At 36.1% G+C, this 26,420-nt stretch overlaps 1 pseudogene across 1 annotated transcript in view; it reads right to left on the bottom strand.

The window, feature by feature from the left end:
• Positions 1-2,322: 2,322 nt before the first annotated feature.
• The window catches only part of LOC149185189 (uncharacterized), a 43,831-nt pseudogene continuing 19,733 nt past the window's right edge, over positions 2,323-26,420 (bottom strand). Inside the window, exons 4-7 of the transcript XR_016256838.1 lie at positions 8,774-8,853; positions 7,868-8,228; positions 7,066-7,285; positions 2,323-3,099 (exon numbers count right to left, since the gene is read on the bottom strand). The product of XR_016256838.1 is annotated as an uncharacterized LOC149185189 (transcript). The remainder of the gene's footprint in view (positions 3,100-7,065; positions 7,286-7,867; positions 8,229-8,773; positions 8,854-26,420) is intronic.

Below are 26,420 nucleotides of genomic sequence, written 5' to 3'. Positions count from 1 at the left end.
CAACCTTGTTTAACTCCGATATTACACTTAATATCTTTCGACCACCCCTCATTTCTCTTTAAATTGGCAATTACATTCTCGTATAACCTTATAGCGGCAACTCTCAACTCAAAAGGAACCTTTAGCTCTTCTAATCTATTCCAAAGGTTGTTTCTAGGAACTGTATCGAAAGCCTTTCTAAATGCCACAAAGCAACAAAAAAGACTGGATTTATTATTGCGGCATTCCTCCACAACGATCCTAAGCGTAACGAGGTGGTCTGTTGTTGAGTGCTGCTTTCTAAAACTTGCTTGGCCTTTAACAAATCACTTCACTTTTAACACTCTAGTAACTCAAATTATTAGAATATTTGAAAATCTATTTTCATTCCTAGAGCTTTAGTATTTAGTATATATCAATCCATTGTTATCTAGAATCAAGGATGAAAGTATACTAAGTGGATGGATCTTAAGATGGGATGAAAGTATGCTAAGTGGATGGATCTTAAGATGGAATGAGAAATGGAAGATGTAATTCTCTAGTTCAAAAGCAAAGCCTTTGGAAATTATATTGCAAAATTATGATATGAAATTAAGATAGGGTAGAAAATAAAAACTATTTAGAAATGGTAGTGAAAAGCGATATTGAAATTTAAATAGTGTTTTAAAAACTATATTTTTCTTTAATTGATGCTATCAATTAAAATTTTTACATAAGAAAGAGCATGTTAGATCTATATCTACAATAAAACCACAAACAACATATTATGGCACTACCCAATCTAAAAACAAAAATGAAGCATTGAATATGAATGATGGTAAAAAGAAGAGCCTTTATTAGCTTACTTTAAAGGAAGGTGTAAAAAGAAATTAAATTTTAAAATTAGGGGAATTCATGGATTGTAGCATGGCTTTGTAACTTGTTATAAATGAAATGAGATTTCAAAGTAAAAAAATTATTCCGATTCATATTTGTCATCAAAATTAAATTACTTAGGAAAGAAACTGAAGCCAACCATACAAAACAACACAAAATAATGAAAACCCAAAAAGATAAATCTTAGGCATTGGTATTTCTGATAGTGTAAAAAGTACTAATTTTTTGAATTCAAAGAAGTGTATTCCTTAACATGAAAAACCCAAATAGATCAATCTCACACATTGGTATTTCTGATAGAGTAAAAAGTACTAATCTTTGAATTAAAAGAATTGTATTCCTTAACATGTATAATTAGACAAGATACTAACAACAAAATTGACTTTTAATGTTTTAAAAAAATACTAAATAGATAAATCTCTCTCATTGAGTAAAAAGTACAAATTTTTGAATTAAAAGAATTGTATTCCTTAACATGTACAATTAAACAAGGGACTAACAACAAAGTTGAATTTTAATGTTTTTTAAAAATAGTATTGGAAGATGTTTCCAGGGATTCAAAATAATTATAAATTTTATAAAAAAAAAATAAAAATAAAAATTTGAAAACTTATTGTATAATCTAATTTAGAACATTTTGACATTTATTACTTTTTACTATATTTATAAAAAAATCATTAAAACAATAAATTTCTTAAAAAACTGATGTTTTGATAAGACTGAAATAAATAGAGAAATAGCCCTAAAAAGAACCAGTAAAAAGAACCAGTGAAGGTATACATGGTTAATATATAGGAAAATGGAAATAAACACACTATATAATAAAATGATAAAATTCTATTATTAATTGTTAAATTATTACCATATTTAAAGTTTATAATTTCAAAGTAATATAATATTAAAATTTAGAGATTTTCTAAGAAAAATATAATATGAGATTTTAATTTTCTGTAACTTGATACTGATGTGAAAATATAAAGAATCGATATTAAAACATAATATGGATATTAGGATTTATTTTTTGTTGTTGTAGATTTCTCGTAAGGAAGCATATTCTATGCTTCTCTGGTTAGTACTTTAAATAAAGATTTGTTGGTTGGAAAAAAAATGGATTTTTTTCGAAAAAGAAACATTCGATAACCTGAAGTGTAAACAAGACGCATTATATTTGTATTTTGAATAAAAATTTGTTGGTTAGTAAGGGAAAAAAAAAATGTGTGATGAGTTTGACTGAGTTAATACATATTATATATTTGTAATATTATGATAGATTTATTTTAAATACAAATTTAATATGTATCTATAAAGATTTAATTTTTTTATGTCTAATTTTTTTTATGAGTCAATATTATTTAAATGTTTGTATAGTTATTATTTTTATTTAAAGAATATATATTTTAATTTACATAATAAAATTTCAACTTTGATTACAGACAAACAAAATTACACATCATACTAGCTTAAAAATAAACTGCTCAACTTAAAATATCAAATTCTGTAAAATTAAATTAAGCAATGCCCGTGAAAAAGTGGTGTATTGCCTTATATGATACAAGATACAATCCGAAAGAGGAAAACAATGCTGCAAGACGATTACGATTCACGAATCGTGTTTATTATGCAAAAGATTCCTTTATAATGTAAAAGGATGAATGTGTCACTTCAAAACTACTCAAGCATGGTGTCAGGTTTCGTTGTCACCAGCCTCTGCTAACGCCGTGCTCAACACTGAAATCTTATTTACATTTCTCTCTTGCTCCTCATGATCACAAGACTCAACTCGCTTATCACCCTTCCTGCTACATTTTGACTTCGCCTTCACATATCCCTCAGTGGTACTGTTATCTTTATTCATCTGCCGCACAATGGTAGCATCCCACCCTCTATCCCTAATCGCAATCCCTGAGAAAGGAAACTGAAGCAAAGTACCACTGGAACCTGGGTTGGTAGTCCTCTTGTAAGAACCCAACCATTTGGCCTTCATGTAACGATACTTCCTCCACGGCGGAATGCTCATATCTCTCTCTCTCAGCGACTTCCTAGCTGCGTTGCACATGATCTTCACGATGCCACATAACTTGTCTCCTTTCCCCACGAACAGATTGGGAATCTTGTGGAGTAGGGCATTGTATTCATTAGTAGCTCGGGCAATTTCGAATTGTGCCCTGAAATCGATGTCCACGAACAAACGCTCGTTTTTCAACTTCGATTCCTCGGTAATCACATCAATGAACTCGTAATCGCCTGTACACCCAAGCCCACACCAAGTCTATACGGCCTCAGAGAGATGAACGACGGGCGCAAGGCGGGCGCGAAGTAAACGACGAGGGCATGTGTGAGAACGCACCCGCACTTGGGCGAGCCGACATTGGAGGCAAGCTAAACGTGGGCGTTCGTGTTAATAATTGGAAGGTCGCCCGAGGATGGATTTGCGACCTCACTAGCATATATATATTGAATGGACTGCGATTCATTTCAAACCATCGAACATATCTTCGCACTATTCATATGCACAAGGGGTAAAACAACGCAGGGGTAAAGAAGACTGCGCATATCTCATGCGCAGCACTTCTAAGGTGCAGTTTTGATTTTAAGTGCGGTTTGGGTGAGGCAAGCGTGCCGAGGTGGGAGTTATGTGCAGATAATTGTGTGCAGGATTTGACAAGGTGAAATAGGTGGCTCGGGTGAGCATTCCACTTTGTGCAAAGGTGCACATAATTTGTAAAAGGCTGGTTTATGAAATTATTCTAAGTATTGGCTTGGAGATTGCCAAGCATACTTGTATTGTAATATTAAAGAAGCTGTTATAATATATTGTTGGGCAGACTTTCTGGGAGTTGCCCCTCCCTTTGTACTTGCTTATTGTTGATGTTTTCGGTTTATTGTTCATGGTTAATAATTGAGAATGGTCTTCACTAAAGTATAAAGGATAATGCTTTATTCAGTTACAAAAACATAAGCTAAGTATGTTCATGTTGAAGTAAGCATAGTCCACGGGTGTTAGTATTGTTAAAAAGAAAGCGCTCAGTGGTGTCGCACCTCGCTACAAGCGGTTGGAAGATCACCGCAGGTGTAGGGGCGTGACAGTTGGTATCGGAGCTCAGTCGAAGCTAGTGAGCAGGGTTGCTCATGGCGGGTGAAGATGATGCAAATAAGGTTATGGAGAAATCATGGATGAACAGTCTGGGTTTCATCGACTTGATGGTTCATGGCAAGACCATTCAAGCTCTGGTAGACACAGGTGCTACACATAACTTTATGACGACACGGTTAGCAAAAGGGGCTGGACTGATGATCTCCCCATCAGATATGGAGGTCAAGGCAGTAAACCCTAGAGCTAAGGTGGCAGGTTTGGTACATGATATACCTGTGCAGATAAAAGGCTGGAAGGGTCAGTTGGACTTCACAGTGATGGAGATGAACGACTTCGATGTGATACTTGGACAAGATTTCTTGAAGGGCAACAAGGCTATTGTTGTCCCCTTCTGTGATGAAGATGTTGCAGGCATGACTACGATGGAGGATGAACTTGAGGCTGATCAAGTTGAACCAGGATCGTGCAGTTTGTCAACATGGATGGATGAGGTCACTCACATGGAGGAGCCTCATGATGATGAAGTAAGTAATGATACTTGTGTTTCATTTGGGCATTTGGGAGATGGACCATGTGCAGTGAAGGACAAAGTCAGTTTGCCAAGGCAAGGGGACATCTTACCATGGATGACTATGATGGAACCTTGTATGGAAGAGCAAGGATTGTCAACTATTGCAGGGCTTGTTGGGGCCACTTGTGACTTTGTGATGAAAGGTGCAAGGACCCGGGACAAGGGTGGAACTTGATGATCGTTGTGGAGGATTGGGTCATGCTTTAGCCACATGAAGGATTGGCTAAGTGCCCGGCATGACTCATGGACAGATTGAGGAGGGCACACACTTGTGATGTTTTGGGTGGACTTGTCATGGCCGAGACCAAGAGTAAGTCTTGATGGACACTTTGGTGGAGGAGCTATGATGAAGGGACTCATGACATGATGATGAGATGGTTGGGTGACCGAGTTCACTAAACCGAAGATCGAAGACTTGGATGAGATGGCCAGATGTTGTGATGTGTCTACTTGGTTGGACTACATGGGCAGCTTAGTCATGGACATCAGGTTGGAGACTTGAAGACATGAAGCATGGTAGACCTATGCAAGGACATTGTGTGGAAGCTCTTGTAGAGATGTCAAGGGGCATCCAAAGAGGAGTGCTAAGGCAGGAATGTTATGCAGGAGGACTTGCTAGTGTGACATGGGAACTTGAGGATGGCACATTGCAGATGATGAAGAGGACTTCATGGACCTGAATGGGGCACATCGAGAGTTGGTAAGATTGAAGACTTGGATGGACTTGTGAGCAGCTATGGAGCATTCCTACTACATGGAGAGCTGAGGCATCTTGTATGTTTGCTAAGGTGTTGATTGGGGATGGGTTATGGGGCTCATGAGGACATGAGATTGTTGTGACTTATAAGACTTCATGTATGATGGACTTAAAGATCTAATACATTGAGGAGCTGAGGTCAGGTGACTTTGATGCAGTATGGGATGCATACTTTCAAAGTGCATGTATGGGCATGGCTTGGAAGGGTGACTTGATGTAGAGGATCGGTATGAGGCACTTTGGAGTGATGGAGTTACAACGATGATGATGATGATGCCTTGGTTGAGCCGAGACTCAACTACTTTCTACACATGGGCACTGATTTGATCAAGGATCATGGGCAGCACATGGATAGATGAGACAAGTGCATACTTGTTTCTATGAAGACTTGAGGATGGCACATTGCAGATGATGAAGAGAGCTTCATGGACCTGAATGGGGCACATCAAGAGTCGGTTTGAGGAGATGTTCCCTTCACTTGGAGGAGACACACATATGGGCAACATGTTGCAGATGAGATGGATGGAGTTTCCATGGACCTGAGCATGGATTATGGAGATACATACTTTGGTATGGTGAGCTTGGTGGCAGCGGTCACTAGGCCGGGACATAGTGGAGAAAGAGTCTCTACATATGTTGCAAGGATGTTTGCCTTGTGTAGAAAGGTCGACATCGTGTATGAATGATGATCTTGGTAGAGAGCTAGCAGGATGATATGTTGTCGAGGACGACAACGATTTCAGGTGGAGGAGAATGTAAGGCCTTCGAGAGATGAACGACGGGCGCAAGGCAGGCGTGAAGTAAACGACGAGGGCATGTGTGAGAACGCACCCGCACTTGGGCGAGCCGACATTGGAGGCAAGCTAAACGTCGGCGTTCGTGTTAATAATTGGAAGGTCGGCCGAGTATGGATTTGCGACCTCACTAGCATATATATTGAATGGACTGCGATTCATTTCAAACCATCGAACATATCTTCGCACTATTCATACGCACAAGGGGTAAAACAACGCAGGGGTAAAGAAGACTGCGCATATCTCATGCGCAGCACTTCTAAGGTGAAGTTTTGATTTTAAGTGCGGTTTGGGTGAGGCAAGAGTGTCGAGGTGGAAGTTATGTGCAGATAATTGTGTGCAGGATTTGACAAGGTGAAATAGGTGGCTCAGGTGAGCATTCCACTTTGTGCAAAGGTGCACATAATTTGTAAAAGGCTGGTTTATGAAATTATTCTAAGTATTGGCTTGGAGATTGCCAATCATACTTGTATTGTAATATTAAAGAAGTTGTTATAATATATTGTTGGGCAGACTTTCTAGGAGTTGCCCCTCCCTTTGTACTTGCTTATTTTTGATGTTTTCGGTTTATTGTTCATGGTTAATAATTGAGAATGGTCTTCACTAAAGTATAAAGGATAATGCTTTATTGAGTTGCAAAAACATAAGCTAAGTATGTTCATGTTGAAGTAGGCGTAGTCCACGGGTGTTAGTATTGTTAAAAAGAAAGCGCTCGGTGGTGCCGCACCTCGCTACAAGCGGTTGGAAGATCACCGCAGGTGTAGGGGCGTCACAAAGTCTCTCCCACATGAAACCAAAACATAAAAATGACCGCAATTATTAAATCTAAATGCGTTGTGTTTATAGTGATAGTACGGACAGACCCAAAAACAGCATCAACCCTCTCTCGACACAATCACGGTTTTATGAGGAAACCGTAGGTTAAAGGTTAACTAAAAAGGATTAATAGTTAGACCGTAGAGGTAGTGCTATTTGGAAAAGACACAATACTGACCTGAAGGATGCCCAATCGTTTGATCCCACCGTGACTTGCAGACGGCCGCGTTGTATCCTGCTAACCGGAGACTCTCCATTACGAATCAGCGAGAACGACTCTTCTGCTCCGCATTCTCTACAACATTAAAGCCCGCTTTTCTCTCAGCTGTCGCTACAGCTTTCTCTGCATCTCGCAAGACACGCATCTCAAAAGCAGAGCTGCTGCTCCAGGAAACACACTGTACACGCACCGAAATCTAGTTAGGGGTTTTAATGAAATTTATAACTTACCTCCGCCGCTGGCCAGTAAACCCTAAAATTGGCGTATTAACAGAAAGACAATCGTTGTGGCTAGTGCAGTATCTAGAACCAGCTATGAAACATTCAATTTGAAAGATAGAAAATGAAATAGCACGCTGGGGAAAGATCCTTCAAAGTGTTCAACATTAAAGGGTTAGAAATAATTTGTCATAAGGGTTCAACAGTACAGAGTGAGAAATAATAATTGATAATAAGGGTTTTTTCCCTCTGTAAGATGTTGATAACTATAATGTTTGAGGGATCTTCTCCATGATAAGGTCTGTTGCGGGATGGCCAAACGAAAGTCTAAAACCAATGATTTCCCCTGGAGCTGACAACGTATATAGGGTTTTATGTAAAACTAAACTGTGTCGAGTACAAATAACCCAATTCTCAAGAGAGCTACGAACTCTTTATATGGGCAGCCTTATGGTCAACGAATTATTCCACATTAAAGAGGGATTATGAGAAAAGGATGAGGCCAGAAAATGTGAAAACGCAAATGAGTATGGCTGATATACCTCCAGTATCTCGCAGAGCTGTTCTCTGAAAATCGCCATGAAATCTCGAGGATTTGAGGCCTTGGCATCGTCTTCGCTGTCTTCTGTGAAATTGGAAGGCGAACATTCTTCGTGTGATCCATGCCGGTTGACAGTCCCATGTCCGTAAACAATGTCGATCGCACGGTCACTACCGCTGGTGCTACTGCTGCAGTGAGCGGCCATGGTCACCAATAAAGCTTGGCCTGATAGCTTCATTAAGAGGGTCCGTGGCACACTTGGCTTTGATGGGTTCTAAATGTGAGTGGAGTGAGGAAATACGCACGTTGGGTTTGTGGCATCTCTCAGGCTTGCTTGATGTTTGCAGCAGTGTCCAGAGTTTTCAGGTGCGGCTGCTCGCTTGCGATAAAGGTCGATGCCGCAGGCTTGACCTTTGAAGGCGAGACCGTTCGCTGAATCTCCGCCGCGCAAAAGTCTGAGGATGACTATAAAGTACTATCAGGTGGGTCGGCAGGCAGTTGCCAAAGGGCACATTCTTCGGAACCTTGGCTCTTCGCGTAGCGAGGGGTCAAAGCAAGCTCATGCAATAATTAAAAGCGTTGGGTAAATAAGTTAAATACTGTAATTCTCAGTGATTATCCACGCTAACAACATTATGAAAGCGGTGTAGAATTTGGTTTACTGAAACAGTTCAGACGTTTGGTAGATGGGTCAAATGTTAATCTTCAAAGGTTCCAACTAAAACCAATACGGCAGGAGTCTATATATAATTAATTTAAAAGATTATTTTTCAAATAAAATGTAATAATAAAATTGGGTAGTTCTTTTTACCTTTTCACTTTCCTCCGTGTTGAGTGTTTATCTTAAATATTGCAAATTTCAACTCTTTACCACAAATTTTTCCATGAACTAATTCTGCACTATTGCCTTAAATGTTGCAAATTTCAACTCTTTACCACACATTTTTCCATAAACTAATTCTGCACTATTAATCACAATTGTGAAATCTGCATTCAAAAATTAAAAAAATATTCAAAGTCATGTTCATTTAAAAATAAATTAAAATGACCTTTAACTTACCAACATCAATGAATTATATTTTTAAAATTTTAATATATAAAAATATATTATATATTTAATATTTAATCAAATTTTAATATTAATATTATAAATTTGAAATTTTATTTTTTTAAATTATATAAATATTTATTTTTATCTTTAATTTTTTATTTTCAAATTATAAAATATTAAACTTAAATTTAAAAAAAAAAATCTAGAATATTTCATTTATATATTTTTTAAATCTAAATTTTTTACACTTATAAAGAAAAGGAAAAATCAATTACAAATTCCCCGTCAATCCTCTACTTTTATCGCAGATGAGAAACAAAGTCAATCCTAGATCTCTATATCTAAATTATTTACACCTAAGATAGACCGTGGAAAACAAATTAATACAACTTTCACATTAATAATTAATATATATATATATTTCTATATATATATATATATATAAAATTTTATCATTCTTAATTATATGGAGTTAAAACTAAGATTTAGTTAATTAGTGATACAAAAAATGGTTAAATTAAATTTACTCTAACTTACCAATTAAGTGAACCTTCTTGATTCATTATAAACTATTAAATTTAATAATAACATTAACCAAATTAACTTTCCCTATCCATATCCCTCGGTCCTAATATAGTTTCTTGGTTAAACCTAGCCGTTTCATGGTCAAATATAGTTGTTCCTCGTCCAATACAGTCGTTGGATGATCTGCTCTCTCTATTTAATTTGCTGCCTTAGTTTGATTCTTCAACGTGTCTTGACGATGAACCACACTTGTTGATTCGAAACTCGTCGACAAATATATCATGATGTGATTTCACCAAAAAATCTTCTCAAAATTATATCTTATCAATCTTTTACAAGTGTATTGACTTAACAATGTCATAATAAAATTTCAACTAATAATATTATTTGAATCAAATTTTATATTACAAACACTTATTTCAAAATAATTTGATTTAACAATAACCACCTTTAAACCAGAGGAAAGAGGGAGAAAAGTAAATGAATCTCATCTAAAAAGAAATAATTAATATTAAAAATATGTTAAATGCGTTGATTGAAAAAAGTTTTATAAATTAATGATTTATTTTGCTTTCAGTAGACGTTAATCATCACATCACATCATATCATATATATATATATATATATATATGCAAGCTAGTTTAATAAAATGAATTTTTACGTTAAAAACTATATGTTTTTAAAATAATGAATTTTATATTTTCTTATTTAAAGAATATCATGTCAGGAGTATTACTAAGTTTAAGAATATGTAAATTATGGTTGTAATTTTTAATATATATTATTTTTTATAATTGAGATTTCATGTATGATTATATTATATTTTATGATTTCTTGTTTTTTAATTTTGTCAATTACTATATATTTATTTTTAATAGGTTTACTTATCACTTTGGTAGAGTTGATTGTGATATTTTAATATTTGCAAAGACATCAACCATGATGATTTTTGAGATTTTTGTATCATAGTTTTAACCTATATGTGATGTTCTTTATGTTCCTAATAAAAAGTATTGTAATATTATTACAATTTTTTAAGTGATATGAGTTGTTGTTGGAAGGAATATTAGGTAAATTATAATATTTTATCTAATATTCTCCCAACCAAATTTATATGAGTAATTATAATAAATTACCTAATAGCTTAAAATCTACTCAATATTTTCCCTTACCCCCATATAAGTGGGGGCTCTTGTAGGGGTGAGAGGAAATGTTTGGTATATTATAATAACTTACCCAATATTTCCATGTGCTCCTGCCCTCAGATAAGTGAGATGATGAATGTTGGGTAAATTATTATAATTTACCCAATATTTCCTATAGCCCTACCTTCTCAATATTTCCCCCAACCCCACCCCAATATTTCTTGCTACATAATAAAGTCACTATTAATATGGTCTTGTATATATTATTATGGTTTGGGAGTTGAGGTTAGATAATTTTTTGTCTCATTGTCGTTACACTAAAATAAATAAATAAATAAATAAATAAATAAATAAATAAATAAAATATATATATATATATATATATATATATATATATATATATATATATATATATATATATATATATATATATATATATATATATATATATAGCTTAAATAAGATTATTATAAATGATTTAATAAAATGGAAATTTCTTTCTTAGGAAATCATATTAAATTTGGAATTTTAGAAGTGATTTTTCATGTATCAATTATTATGAAATCATAACTAAGATTATTTTTACACCAGACAAATGCAATGACATGATATAAGTTTTACCTCCCCAATGCACCCCCCAAAGCAAGGATTAAGCTTATAGGAACATAAAGCAGTCAACAAGCAGCTCACTTAAGTCATAAATTGACAACTCAAGGATGAAATTTATGATTGATTGCGCATAGCTTGGTAGAGATACATTTACACTTCAAGGATCACCACTTATAACACATAGAGATACTTTTAGACTTGCAAGATCGCTACTTCTAACCCTCATTAAAAACCCATAGATGGTCAAGTATCATACTTGAAAATGATGAACCTATACAAAAATTTGATTCACTTTTATATCATGATGAAAACCCATAGATAATTAAGAATCATACATAATAGTAGCATCCGAGTTTCCCAACCATAATGATCACGATTCAAACAATGAACATTCCTATGCCTAGTTGGGAAGGTCCACTATAATATAATTTACCCATAAATATTAGGAGATAGAAGCTATTATATTTCATTATAATTCATAATCTAAATCTAATTTTTTATCAAAGAAATAATTTAATAATAATCCAATTGATGCCCTCAACTAATCAAACATCATATTTTTTAATATCTCAAGAATAATAAGTCCCTTTGAACAATGTATCTTCGCCTTCTTATTATTGCCATCAAGTCATACATGGGGCAAAATTAACCTCATGTTTAGGAAATCAAGTGCTATAATTATCCTCACATTTTTTACCATAGCTTACTTTAGCAAGAATTTTAAAGGTATTTTCCCCTTTACACGACACATTAAATATAACCCTCCTTTCCCTTAAATGAAATCTCCACCACTTTATTAATGGTGTAGTCTAACTTTTCACCAAAATTCACCAACTTCGGGCAATACAATTTGAAGATTTTTTGTTTTTTAAAATGCATTTTTGAATGCATAAATGGATTCAACACCATTGAAAACCCATGGAGCACTCAAATTATGCTATTAAAAAATTTAAACTCAAGTTTTTAAAAACGTCTCTCAAATTTTGATTAAAATTAATGAGAAAAATGATCATGAAAAATGTCATATCGTCTATAAAATTATTTTTCCACCGAAAAAATGCATTATTTTTCCTTCTCCTTTATACTTGCATTATTTCCATACCAAAGAAAAGAGAGAAAATAAGCCTCACCTTCTACTTTGGATTTCTCTCATAAGGATTTCCTAGATAAAATGTTTGTGTTCATTGTTAATGGTGTGTGATTCTATTTGTTTTCACTATTTTTTGTATTTTATCTTTTTTCATTCATAAGAAAATAGCTAACGAATCTAGAATCAAAAGGAATTTAACCCTCATAGAATACATTTCAATTTATCTTATTAGATATGTTGTGATAAAATATCCATTGTAATGTCCATAACAATTTTATAGATCAAATTGGTATCATAGTAAGTTTTTTGGTGGATATTACAGGAAATTGTAGGGTATTCAAAAAAGGTTTTAATTAGAATTTCATAGAACTTTATCCATGGAAAACAATTCTATTCATAACAAACTTGATTTGAAAGAAGAGAGATTCATGATGCTTAAGTGAAAGTCACTTATGTTAGCCTCAATGTTATCCTTCTCACGGTGACCCTATCAAACAGGCTTGGAATTGGAGAAGATGGAGGGTCTAACTTAGAGATAAGATCAGAGGGTAATTTGGGGTATCATGAAGACCTAGAAAAGGAGTTAAATGAAGAACTCAATAAAGAGTAGCCAAGTTTGAGTGCCAATATCCATTTATATTTCTTATATAAGACATAAGTAAAGGTCGAGATAATTTTGTACCAAGGTGAGATCAATGCCTTAAAATTAAATCATTAGTTTTAGGAATCTAATGTTTAATTTATTCTTTACCACATAGACGAGTAGAAAATATATTTTTTAGACTAAGGTTAGATTGTCATGCTCTAACTTGGTGGGAAATCCATATAGACACACTTAGGTTGGAGGGTGATCTTCCATTAATCATGTGGGATGATTTCAAAAACCTCATAAATCCCCTAATATACCCTATCTTGTATGTAAAGGAAAAATGGATCTGATGACACTAATTTAGGTAAAGGTAGGGTAGGAGTGTATAGGAGTACACTATTCAGTTTATCAAGATATTCATAATGATGGGTGTCTCTCCTAATAGCCCATATGTACTCCTCACATTTCTTGAGGGTCTACACAACCATATACGAAAGTGAGTGATGATTTCCAAGCCAATAATAATGGAGATGGGCTGTGTGTAGGAAACATATTATATTTTAAGCACAAACATAAGATCCAAGTGTGAAAAGATACTAGACTAACTACTGCAAAACAATAGAGAAGAGAGAATAAATATGTTGAGAAAATTGACAAAGTAACTAATGAGATAATTTGAATTACTTGTGAAACTCTGATATGGTATTATTGTTGAACATGAATACAATATATAACCACTTTAGGAGATAAGAAATTTTAATTAGGTTGGGCCTCCCTAATGCATGCATTCAATTAACTAGTTAACATTCCTATGATAGCTAGTAAGTCAAAAAATAGAATGGGAATCCATAAATTAGAAAAATATCTAATGATATGGTTAAATAAAATTAAGTGGAGATAACAATTATTTAGAGTTGATGTGATGAACCTCACATGCAATAACTACCCATGTAATCTCAAAAAATAAGATTGAAAGTCAATATATTAGGTAGGTAGGTGTGTGGATAAGGCGGTTGGGTAGGTTATCGTAGTTATCAACATGGGATACCTCTAGTAACATTAACACTAGGTACTTCAATTTATCAGTTTTGGTTGTGCCTCTATTTTCTATTGATTTTCATGGATCCTAGACAAATAATTCAAAGAAGTTAATGAACCATATGGCTTTTCTAGTTATCATGTCTGTGGAAAGTGCAATTGGTTTTCCATTTGGACCTTCAATCTTTACAATGTTGATCCCTCGACTCTACGATACTCACACATTTCCCTTTCTTAGTGTTTTGCTCATTACGCACCAGATAATTTTTGTTTTCATGGCATCTTTATTGAGCCACAAAGGCCTTTCTCCCATTCACTACAATAGCGTGTTGAATCTATTGCGAGAGAGGTAAAATAGGATTTTGACTATGTATACTCCCCTGTGGATCAAAAATAAAGAAATCTTTTGGGAGCTAAGGTCTAGTGTGAGACACTTTTGGTTGACGATAAGGAGATTATGTCACAAGCAGCTGAATTTCTTCTTCATATGAGAACTTGTCACACCTATGAGATGAAAGTACTATTGCACCCTTGAAACATATCAGCAAACCAAAATGTTGATTTCTCATGCTTTCCTAGGTCAGGAGGCAAGCATATTGATATGAGGGCTCATTTGAATAGAATGAAGAAACAAGGTGTCTTATTTTGGCTCTATGCAAGTTGTTGGTTAGAAAATGAGGGCTTGTACTTAAGAGGTTGGTGCAAGCTCCAAGGATAGTGATCAGGTGCTCAAAATTATGCTCAAAAATCAAAGTTGTCAGAATGGTGTGGAACTTGAATGACCGTGTAGTGCTCGTCATCATGAAAGTGGCCCAACTCATTTCATGCAAAACGGATACTGTATGCTCCCAGAAAAGTGATATTTTCACTTTGTCAAATAGGTAAAAATTTGCAAGTGGCTGACAGGGATGCTGACTGGGCATCCATACCGCCTAGGTGGAAAGTGGAATATTCTCGAAATATTCTTAAAATATTCCTAGAATATTCTCAGAATATTTCTTTGAGTTGGTAAAGTCCTATTGGTCCATGTGTTTGGGTTCGGGTCAATCAGGAGGTGACACGTGGCTAAGTCGGAGGTCGCCACGTGTCCTCCTAAATCATTTTAAAATTTTATGGTGGATAGAGTGGAGGTCGGGCTCAACCCTGCGACCTCCCTTAACACAGTGCATCACCTTACCACTCTGCCTACGGGTTGTTTCTTAACATATAATGGCTTTGGGTTAATGTTAAAGTGGACTAACCACAAGGTTGGGGGATAGGCGGACTTAAACACCCCCCCATGTGAGCAAAATACCGCCAAGCTGCAACAGTTATGGCAACCGCTGATGGTGACTGTAATCGTCACCACCACCACAGACCACCAGAACATATGTGAACACTATGCCACAAACTAATAGCCTTAAATGTGACCGTCGGAGGGAGGGGTGCCAGCGTCGAGGGCTAGACCCTGGGTGCATGGCCCCCATATGACCCAGATTTTGGTTCTAAGGCCTCGACGAAAAAATTAATGTTCCTATAAATTCACCCGAAATTCAGGGAATTTGTTGCTCCGTTAGCGGGAAATGAGGCGAATTTGTAGGATGATGTCGGATTTGGTGCAAATTGTGGAGAGAATAGTGGAGAAACTAGGAGAGGTCATAAATTCTCTAGTTTTCGATCAAATTGGATGCTTAAAGAGGCTAGGTAGCCATTTTTGGACATTCTTGACTCACTGGAGTAGGTTTCAGAAGCATTTGAGCATTGTAAACACATGTTTTTACACTTTTGAGCATAATAGAGAGGCCCAAGCCATTGGAAGCTGGAGCAAGGAGACATAGCCCAGGAGGGGTGAACTCCTTTATGATGTTCTTGTTGTGATGTGTTTTTGGTGTTATTATGTACATGTTTATGTTGTTTTTTAGTCTCTTATTTATGTTTAATTTTCTCATAAAATTAATATAAAAACTCATTTTACAATTGCAAAATTCATGAATCCTTAAGCACAATGAAATCATTTTGTTTCTAATCTAAGGAGGATCTTAGCACAACAATCTAATATTCTAAATCAAATAAATTTTGGTATTAGAGAACTAGGTTTGCTTTGTTAAAGAAGGATTTAACTGTTTGCAATTTTATGTCATGCTTACAAGGTTAAAACTCAAAAGGTGAGAAGGGAAGCTGGTTGGAAGCCCTAAAGTTGGGTCAAGGGGAAGGAGAGAAATATTACCACAATCTCCAATACCAGTTTAGCCTCAAGTTGCAGTTGAGACTTCAGAGAGAATGTCTCATGAAGGAGAACCTACAAACATGACAGAAGATGAGAAGACCTTTAGGAAGGCTTTCTTTGATATGGAAGAGATGGTGAAGGTCCTCTATGAAGAGAGGAATATCAAGCTGCAAGGGGAAAGTTCCAAACCTCCCAAAGGAGAAGGTTCTTCAAGAGGAGGTAATGAAAATGGAGACAAACCTCCACCCTCTCCACCATATTCTTGATCTTCTCCTTCACAAGCAAATTCACCCTCTTCCACTGATCCAAATGGAAATCCACCCATGAAGGTACCCATGGTATTTACCCATGGTAATGATCTAAATGGAAATCCGCCCATGGTATTTCCCACCCATGGTAATGTAACTAAACAATGTTATAAATAAGGAGGCTATTTTTGTAAGAGGACATATGATCCAGCACAATGTAGTTGAAACAATCATTTGTTGATCCAATAAAAGTTAGTTACTGGTTTCTTTTCTAGTTTGGGTTTACTTTCGTTCTTTTCCTGTTGTGGCAATTACTCAAATCTTGGGCCCCCCAAGATCTGGATCAGTGGTATCAGAGAAGGCATTTCCTAACTTAAGGTTTTTTTCCTAGATCTACAAATCTAATTTGGTGATGATGGTTTCTATTTAACATAGACCTTGAATGAGTTCTTGATGAGTTCATAATATGCAGATTTGGTTGTTTGATATCAAGTTTTGGCTGGAAATTCTGTGTGTGGCTGTAAGACGTCAATGTTCTACAAGAGCTTATTCAATTGATTGGGTCACTGGTTGTGAAAAATAAATATTTTAAAGTAGTATAAACCCACTCTCTGCTAGAACTTGGGTCATTTTTAAATGTGACGATATTGACCTGCTTGGATCTATGATGTTTTGTCTAAGTTGTTCATCATGGACGAGACCAATTTTGTGGCCGAATGATAGTGGCAAAGGGCTACCTCTTCCTATATATTTTTCTTCCATAATAAATTGAGTATCAAAGATACCTAGTTCTTTGAAATTTGCTTCAATTGTTATACCTTTGACAGAGCTATGTGACCAACACCATTTCCAGTAGGGTTTAGTGCAAGGGCCTTGCATTCTGGTCCATCTAGAAGAATGGAAAAACCAGAGGGTCAGAGGGAAACATCAGATGGATCACCACCACTCATAACCACGTGCATGGTTGGGATGTCCACTGGATTATAAACTACAAGAGACCCCGATGAATTTGTACAAGTCTCTTGCAGGATCAACATGTTTCTACTTTGGTTGGAATTCATGGTGCTTTGTATTATAAGATAAAAACAGTTGCGAGGATCTTGTCCTTTTGGAATGTGAGCAATTTGTTGCATTGGGCCTCCATTTTTTAGTATATCCCACTCGCTTCTGAGTCTCTCATCCCTCAAGAAATTAAATAATCTTTGCGGAGAAACGAGGAGCCACACTGATGTGGTTGCGCTCAGTACGACGCTAGGTAGCTCTCTAGGGTCATCAACGCTCTTTCGTTTCATAATACAAACATCACCATTATTTCTCATATGTTTTATGTGCATCGATTAATCGATCATTGTCGATCCATAAATCCATAGACCATACATTGCACCTATTTATTGCAGAACTTCTGGCTCTCTTTTGGTATCAAGATGGAGCTCACTAAAAATTCTGGTGTCACGATGCCTGAGAAGATTGAAATCGAAGGGAATGTAGTCGGTATAATTAGCTTGAATTTCCTGTTTTGTAAAGCTGCCAAGGAATTTCTGAAATAAGGAGTGATCGCAGTATCTGGAAAGTAGAGCTCACACACCCACAACATCAAGCAATGGTTATTGCATGTGCTGAATGACTCAGAGATACCCATGTCAGGCATGACAATTTTGTGCCACTTGCCTTTCCCAATTCAATTGAGTTCATTGTTCTGTTCATGGTTGCATCGGTTCTAGAGGCGTACGCCATGACGGAGGCTTCTCACCAGATGACCTCCAATTTGTTGCTCCACTGCGGGGGATGCAAAGTGGGCTCCATCGGCATGGAAGCTGACATAGATCTCACCATTTTGGACGAGAACGGTGTACCCTAGTCATAGGGGTGCACAGGGTATGTCTGCATCCATGGCACTAACATGAAAAATGGATACCATAACAATCCTGAGGCCAATGAGAGCACTTTTCAGTTTGGATGGTTTCACACCAGAGACTTTAGATATCTCGACGAGGAAGGGTATCTATTCTTAAAGGGAAGAATAAAATAAATTCACTGCTATTGCACACAACCAATCCAAATCTTCTTGTATATGGGCTTTCTCATTGCGAAGGTGTTTCTCTCAAAAGAAATCTTGCCAAGAACAACAAGATGTGGGCACTCTTTGAAAAGCACCTCCAATTCTTGAATTTGCTGAAAAGTGTGTGTGTGATAGCATTTCTTGCGAGGGGGATTATCTATTGCATCGCGGTCATCTTGAGATACACCATCCATATTGTCAGCATTGCTAGATCTACTCTCATACTCCTTATCATTGCTTTTTCCTTGCTCACACTCACCAAAACTTGGTCCAACCTCGCCTTGCCCTTCAATTCCACTCGTCAAGGCTAGTGAGAGGCACAGAGAACTGTAAATATTTCTAGTTGGTCCATGCAAAGTCATGACATGGGGAGAAACCAAACGAGATTGAACTATTTCACAAAAGCCATGTTGTGATCAGAAGCATATATCGGCTTTCCATTGGAACCACTGTCTAGGAAGCCCCCAAAACTCATTACTCATGAAGTCCATTTTCTCGGCTAAACATTGTCTACCTCATAGTTGTCCCACCAACATTATAGGGTATCTCTATCCTTGGCTCTTCGTTCATCATGGTTATGGGTCAACCATGAAAACCCTTGCCCATGAAATCCATTTGCTTGGCCACACACTGTCAATCTCATAGTTGGATCACAAGCATTACAGGGTATCTCTATCCTTGGATATTCGTGCATCATGGTTATGGGCCATCCACAAACCCTCAGTTATGTGTCAACCACGCAAACCCTTGTTTTTGATAGCACTTGGTCATCCACAACTCGTCTTCGACAAAAGCTTCCCCGAGGGAACTTCACACAATGGGACCATTGTTTCCTAAGGAGGGAGGAATGATCCGAATGGAAATCCACCCATACAGGTAACCATGGTATTTACCCATGGTAATGATTCGAATGGAAATCTTCCCGTAGCACTTTCCCACCCATCGTATTCACCCATGGTAATGTAACTAAACAATGTTATAAATAATGAGCCTCTTTTTGTAAGAGGACAGATGATCGAGCACAATGTAGTTGAAACAATCATTTTTTGATCTAATAAAAGTTAGCTACTGAATTATTTTCTGGTTTGGGTTTACTTTCGTTCTTTTCCTAGTGTGTTAATTACTCAAATCTTGCCCCCCCCAAGATCTGTGTCATCTGCTAATACAAATCTAATTAATACTCATCATCATACTTCAAAAGGAACTGGTAAATCACCTTTTTTAAAACATGATGTTAAATTTGAGCTCCCCATGTATAATAGTGAAGTGAATGCAGAGAAGCTTGATAATTATATTCGTCAGTTGGAGGTCTATTGCAGAATTCAAAACCTTCAAGAGGATGACATAAAGATTCTATTAGCTTCCTTGAGAATGGAGGGTGCAACACTAGTATGGTGGATAAAAGAACACGGTAAGTTCTCAATTTCTTGGATTGATTTCATTACTACAATCAAAAGACAATTCTACCCTATAGCTTATATGGAGAAAGAAATCATGAATTGGTAGAACTTTAGACAGCTTAAGGGTCAAAATGTGCAAGATTACACCCAAGAATTCAGAAAAAGGTCTTTAATGTTAGGTGTAGATTTGCAATCATAGGACGCGTTGCTAAATTACATAGGGGGTTTACACAATTACCTTTGGCATACTATCTTAATGCTTAATCCCAATAATTTATATGATGTGTTTGTGAAAGCCACTCATCTTAAAGCAAGAGGGAAAAAACTCCAGAAGAAGGTATTAAAAAGCCATTTAAGCGTAAAGGAAAAGAAAAGGGTTTCAAAGGGAAGGGAAAGAAAAATGCATCTATCAAAAAAGGAGGGAAAGTAACATGCAAACATTATTCCAGAGAGGGTCATGATGAAGCTCATTGTTGGAATATTCATCCCGAAATGAAACAAAAAAATTCAACAAGGTAAAACAAAAGACAAGTGAAACCACTCAACATGATTTGGGATCTGATTCGAGTGATGAAACTAAAATCACAGCCATGGGCAAAAAGGAAAAGAATCCATTGCTAGCACTAATTCTTCAAATTCACAAAATGAAACTCCAAATGAAAAGAGGAGAATAGAACTTTTTCACATAAGGGTGATCTCAAAACATATCAAGTTTGATATACTTTTCGATAGTGGCTCTCAAGCCAATCTTATCTCTAAAAACATAGTCAAAATTTTAAACTTGGAAACAATTCCACATCATAAACCATATCCACTTGGATGGGTGTGTGACAATGCACAATTGCAGGTTACTAGAAAGTGTAAACTGAAATTTGCCATTACTACAAATTTCATAGATGAAGTGGAGCTTGATGTTGTGCCATTAGATATATGTGGCATAGTTTTGGGCAACCCATACCTTTATGACAGAAAAGCTATCTTCCATAGACATGAAAACAAATATCATTTGTTCAAAGATGGAGTAGAATATATTGTGAGAGCTCATAGCAAGAAACTAAATCTTTCACTTGTTAATGTGGGGTAGATGAAAAGACTAGTGAATTCAAGCAAGAATTTTGTGCTTCTAATGATCAAACCCAAGAATGATGTTGATAATGAAGCTTTTAAAGGTTGTGATTAAAAATTGAAATTTGAATTGGTTGATGTAGTTAACCAATATGATGATACATTTCAGGAACCAAATGAATTACCTCCCAAGGGAGGAATCCAACATGATATATAGTTGCAGCAGTATTGTGCTCTTCCTAATATTGCATGTATAGGATGTCAGTGATGGAAAGTGTAGAAATTAAGAAGAAAATTCAAGAGTTGTTGAATAAAGGGATCATCAAACCATATTCCTTGCCATGTGGTTCACCTATTTTCTTGGTGCCAAATAAGGATGGAACATGGTGCATGTGTGTGGACTTTTGTGCATTGAACAAAATTATGGTAAAGAACAGTTACCCACTACCTAGAATAGATGATTTACTTGATCAATTGAAAGATGCAAAGTATTTTACTAAGTTGGACTTAAGGAGTGGCTACCATCAAATTAGAATAGCTGAAGGAGACATTTGGAAGACAACATTCAAAACAAAACAAGGTTTGTTTGAAGGGCTAGTTATGCCTTTTGGTCTATGTAATGCTCCTGCTACATTCATGTGTGTGATGAATGATGTGTTGAGGCCATTCCTTGATGAGTTTGTTATAGTCTATTTAGATGACATCTTAATTTTCAATAAATCTCGTGTTGAACATGTCATGCATGTAAGAAAAGTACTTGATGTTTTGAAAAAAGAACAGTTGTATCTTAAGATGTCAAAGTGTGAATTTGGAAAAAATTCTTTAGTTTACTTGGGTCATATTGTTGGAGTAGGTGAGTTGAAAATAGATCCCTCCAAGGTTGATGTCATTTTGAATTGGCAAAGGCCCAAGACAATTACTGAGGTAAGAAGTTTTTTGGGAGCAACCCAATATTGGAGGAAATTCATTGCTATTTTTTCTCTTATAACATCTTCTTTGCATGCATTAACAAGTGTGAAAATGGTTTTTCGGTGGGGAGGAAAATAGCAAAAGGCCTTTGATGCATTGAAGTAAAAGATTAGTTCAGCTCCAGTACTTTCACTTCCAGACTTGAGGCAGTCATTTGAGATTTAGACTAATGCTAGTGACTACACCATGGGTGCAGTCCTCATGCAACATGGTAAGCCCATCTGTTTTCATTCAGAAACTTTTAATGGTGCGGTGATTAACTATCCTAAATATGACAAGGAATTTTATGCATTGGAGAAAAGTGTGAAAAATTGGAAACACTACTTGATGGGTAAGGAAACAATCATTCACATTGATCATCAACCATTGCAATACTTGCAATCTCAATCAAAGTTGTAGCAATCAAGGTACTTCCAATGGATGGGTTTTCTTCAATAATTCCACACGGTAATCAGGTATAAGAAAGGTATCTACAATAAAGTTGTTGATATTCTTTCTAGGCCTATTATTATTGCAACTAATTTACTCAAGAATATTGTGTTTTACATGAAATTTATATTGAGAAATATACATTAGATAATGACTTTCAAGATGTTTATGCAAGCTTGAGTGAAGCTAGCCAAGTAGAGGAATTGGATTATCATTTGCGTGATAACTTGTTGTACCATATTGGCAAGCTTTTTATTCCACAGGGAGAAAGAGTAAAAATCATAAGAGAGGCACACACTTCTAATATTTCTGGTCATTTCGGTGTAAGTAAGACGGTGGCACATCTATAGAGGTATTTTCATTGGCCTTGTATACTTGAAAGTGTGTCTCGTTTTATTAAGGGATGTTCATTATGTGCAATTAGTAAGGCTAGAAATAGGAAGTTAGGATTGTACACACCACTTCCGATTCCTTCACGACTATGGGAGATTGTTTCTATGGATTTTATAGGAGGTCTTTTGTTATCAAAAAGAGGTCATGATTATTTGTATGTAGTTGTGGATAGGTTCAGAAAAATGTGTATTTTGATGCCATGTTAAAAGCAAATTACATCTGAAAAAATTGATCATTTATTCATTCAGAATGTATGGGTTCATTTTGGATTGCACACATTCATTGTTAGTGATCAATATTCTCGCTTTTTTAGGAATTTTTGATCAAACTTGTGGGGATTCATGGACACCAAACTGAAAAAGAGTACAACTTTTCATCCACAAATAGATGGTCAAACAGAGGTGGTGAACATAGCAGTAATACATCTTCTTCGTGCTTACTTCAGCAAGCATCCTAAGTTGTGGGATGAACATTTTCAGAATATTCAACATGCTTACAACTAGGCCAAGCACTCTTCAACTCAAACATCGCCATTTGAGGCATGTTTGGGATACTTGCCTAAATGTCCTTTGGATTTTATTTTTGGAAAAGATGTTGTTATTAATGGTCATTGTGACATAGACAAAGCAAGAAATTTCATTCAAAAAATACAATTAGTACACCAAAGAGTTCAAGAACAGCTTGAAAAGAGCCAAGGCAAGTATAGAGCAAGGCAGGACAAGCATCGTGAAGATCACAAGTTCCAAGTCAGTCATGAATTTTGGCTTTACATTAGCAAAGAGAGGCTCCAAGGAGAAGGTAAAAAGCTAAAACCAATTAGATATGGTCCATTTAGAATTTTGGAAAAGATTGGTAACAATGCCTTCACGTTGGATTTGCCTTCATATATGCAAATTTAGGTTTTTGTTAATGTTGAGAATTTAAGGTTGTAGGAGCCTCCTTTGATTAAATATCAAGGAGAGAATATTCAAATTCCATCTATTGAAGACTTTTCTCCATAATTCCTTGATGAGCTTCAACAAGACACTATACTTGATAGAAGAACAAGGACATCAAAAAGGGAAAGTGTCGATTATCTTCGAGTGGGGCTCAAGGGTAAAAATCCTTCAAAAGCCAAATGGATAGAGATTCGAAGGGTGAGGGAATTGTAACTTCACCTACTGGACAAATGAAAGTGATATTTTGGGGTCGAAAAGGCTTCCAGTGGGGAGGAGTGATCAGGTGCTCCAAATTATGCTCAAAAATCAAAATTTTCAGAATGGTATGGAACCTAAATTACCACGTAGTGATCATCATCCTGAATTCAGCGCAACGTATTTTGTGCAAAATGAAAATTGTATGTTCCCAGAAACGCGATATGTTCGCTTTATCAAACAGGTAACAATTTTGTAGGTGATTGAAAGGGATGCTGAATGGGCATCCATACAACCTAGGTGGCAAGGGGAATATTTTTGGAAGATTCCTATCATATTTTTAGGATATTCCATTGAGCTGGCGAAGTCCTATTGGTCCATGTGTTTGGGTTTGTGCCAATCAGGAGGTGACACGTAGTTAAGTCAGAGGCCACCACAAATTTTATGGTGGACAGGGTGGAGTCTGGGATCGTCCACGTGACCTCCCTTAACACAGTGCATCACCTTACCACTCTGCCTGCAGGTTGGTTCATAACATATAAAGGCTTTGGGTTAATGTTAAAGTGGACTAACCACAAGGTTGGGGGACAGGTGGACTTAACTACCCCCCCCCCCCATGTGAACAGAATACCGCCAAGCCGCAGTAGTTATGGTAACTACTGAGAGTGACCACAACTATCACTGGCATTACCAACCACTAGACCACATGTGAATACTATAACGCAAACTACTAGCCTTAACTGTGACCGCCAGAGGGAGGGGGAACAGTGTCAAGGGCTAGCCCTTGGGCGAATGACCCCCATATGACCCAGATTTTGGTTCTAAGGCCTCGACAGAAAAATTAATGGTCCTACAAATCCACCCGAAATCCAGGGAATTTGTTGCTTTGTTAGCGGAAAATGGGTTGAATTTGTAGGATGATGCTAGATTTGGTGCAAATTGTGGAGCAAATAGTGGAGAAACTAGGAGAAGTAGTAACTTCTCTAGTTTTCATCCAAATTGGATGTAGAAAGAGGCTAGGTAGCCATTTTTGGACATTCTGGACTCATTGGAGTAGGTTTCAGAAGCATTTGAGTATTGTAAACACCCAAGCTATTGGAAGCTAGACCAAGGAGATGTATCCCAGGAGGGGTGCACTCCTTTATCATGTTCCTGTTGTGATGTGTTTTTGGTGATGTTATGTACATGTTTATTCTACTATTCAATCTCTTATTTTTGTTTAAATTTCTCATAAAATTAACATAAAAACTCATATTACAATTGCAAAATTCATGAATCCTTAAGCACAATAAAAGCATTTTGTTTCTAATCTGAGGAGGATCTTAGCACAAAAATCTAATATTCTAAACTGGATCAGATAGCCCTAGAGACACACCAAAGGGTGCTCCTACAAGCTCAACTCCTTATCAAGTATTATTTTCCAATTGTTGGTGTATAATGGTTTCTTTTTCTATTATGGGTTTACCAAAATATATTGCTATAAAGGCTCTTGATTTCCATAAATGGAAAGACCTCTCTCTCTCTCTATGTGTGTGTGTGTCTAGCAATTACATTTCCAAATTTTAAAATTTCTATTGTTTTGTATGACAAGCTTTGGAATTTTACTTTTCATATTTATATAAATTTTTATAATACAATGAATGTCTCCTAACTAAACAATTTTTGACAGCAAATATATAAATATAAATGTACCTCCTCAAAATGTTTTAAACTAATTTATCTCTCTAATAATTAATAGAAATATTTCCTATTAATCCACCCGAAAAAATATAATTAATAGAAATATTTCTTACTAACCCACCCAGAAAAAGAAGATAATTTAAATCCTTATCACCCTTTCAAAGAAAATCAAAATAACTAAACTTCACACAGAATTATATTTCTTGTAAAAACACTTCCTATAAATGAATATATCATTTGAAGTTGGTGGTTGAATCCCGTTCTGAGATTGAATTATCTCATTATGGGTCATAATGATGAATTGCTTGGAAAGGAGTGCAACTTGTCGAAATTATGCTTTCAAATGGAGCAAGGTGGGTGGGTTCATCAAGCTCCACCTCATTTATCTATTGCTTAGAAGTCATTGTATATTTATTTAATATCTTCTGTAAGGGACTCCCTTTCTTCAACCATTTCTATAATGTTTATCAACAATGGATCATGGGAGGGAGGCGAAAGCCTAGTTTCTCTATCCATTTGAGGTTCATCTGAATTTAGATTTTCTTCACCAAAAAACCTACCAATACCCTCGGAAGAGGACAAAGTATAAGTTGTTGGAAATATTAATCCCAATCACCACGTTAAACATTGTGATAGTAGCCATACTTTTCAAAAGTACTTTTGCAGGTTGTGATTTTGTTTGCAGGCAGAAGGACTAAAGTCTAAGTAGAAGTACAGTGCTGACCATTCCGAAACTCAGTAGAGAATTTAAGGCACTTAATGAGTTTTGGTAAATAATTATGGGCAAGCATTCACTTCGCGACTATTACCCACACTCCACAACACCTGCAAGTTCAGAAAACCATTTATTACATAAAATCACCCATGTTGTGTATTAATGTTTTCTTTGTCATGCATTAATGAGTCAAATGTATGTTTTGTATAA

The sequence above is a fragment of the Pinus tabuliformis genome, chromosome 3_2, assembly GCF_031772625.1.
Source record: "Pinus tabuliformis cultivar Carrire ecotype Pingquan chromosome 3_2, CPIR1, whole genome shotgun sequence".
NCBI classification, from domain to species: domain Eukaryota; kingdom Viridiplantae; phylum Streptophyta; class Pinopsida; order Pinales; family Pinaceae; genus Pinus; species Pinus tabuliformis.
Note: the sequence above shows the minus strand (reverse complement) of the source record. Positions and strands in the feature narration are given on the sequence as shown.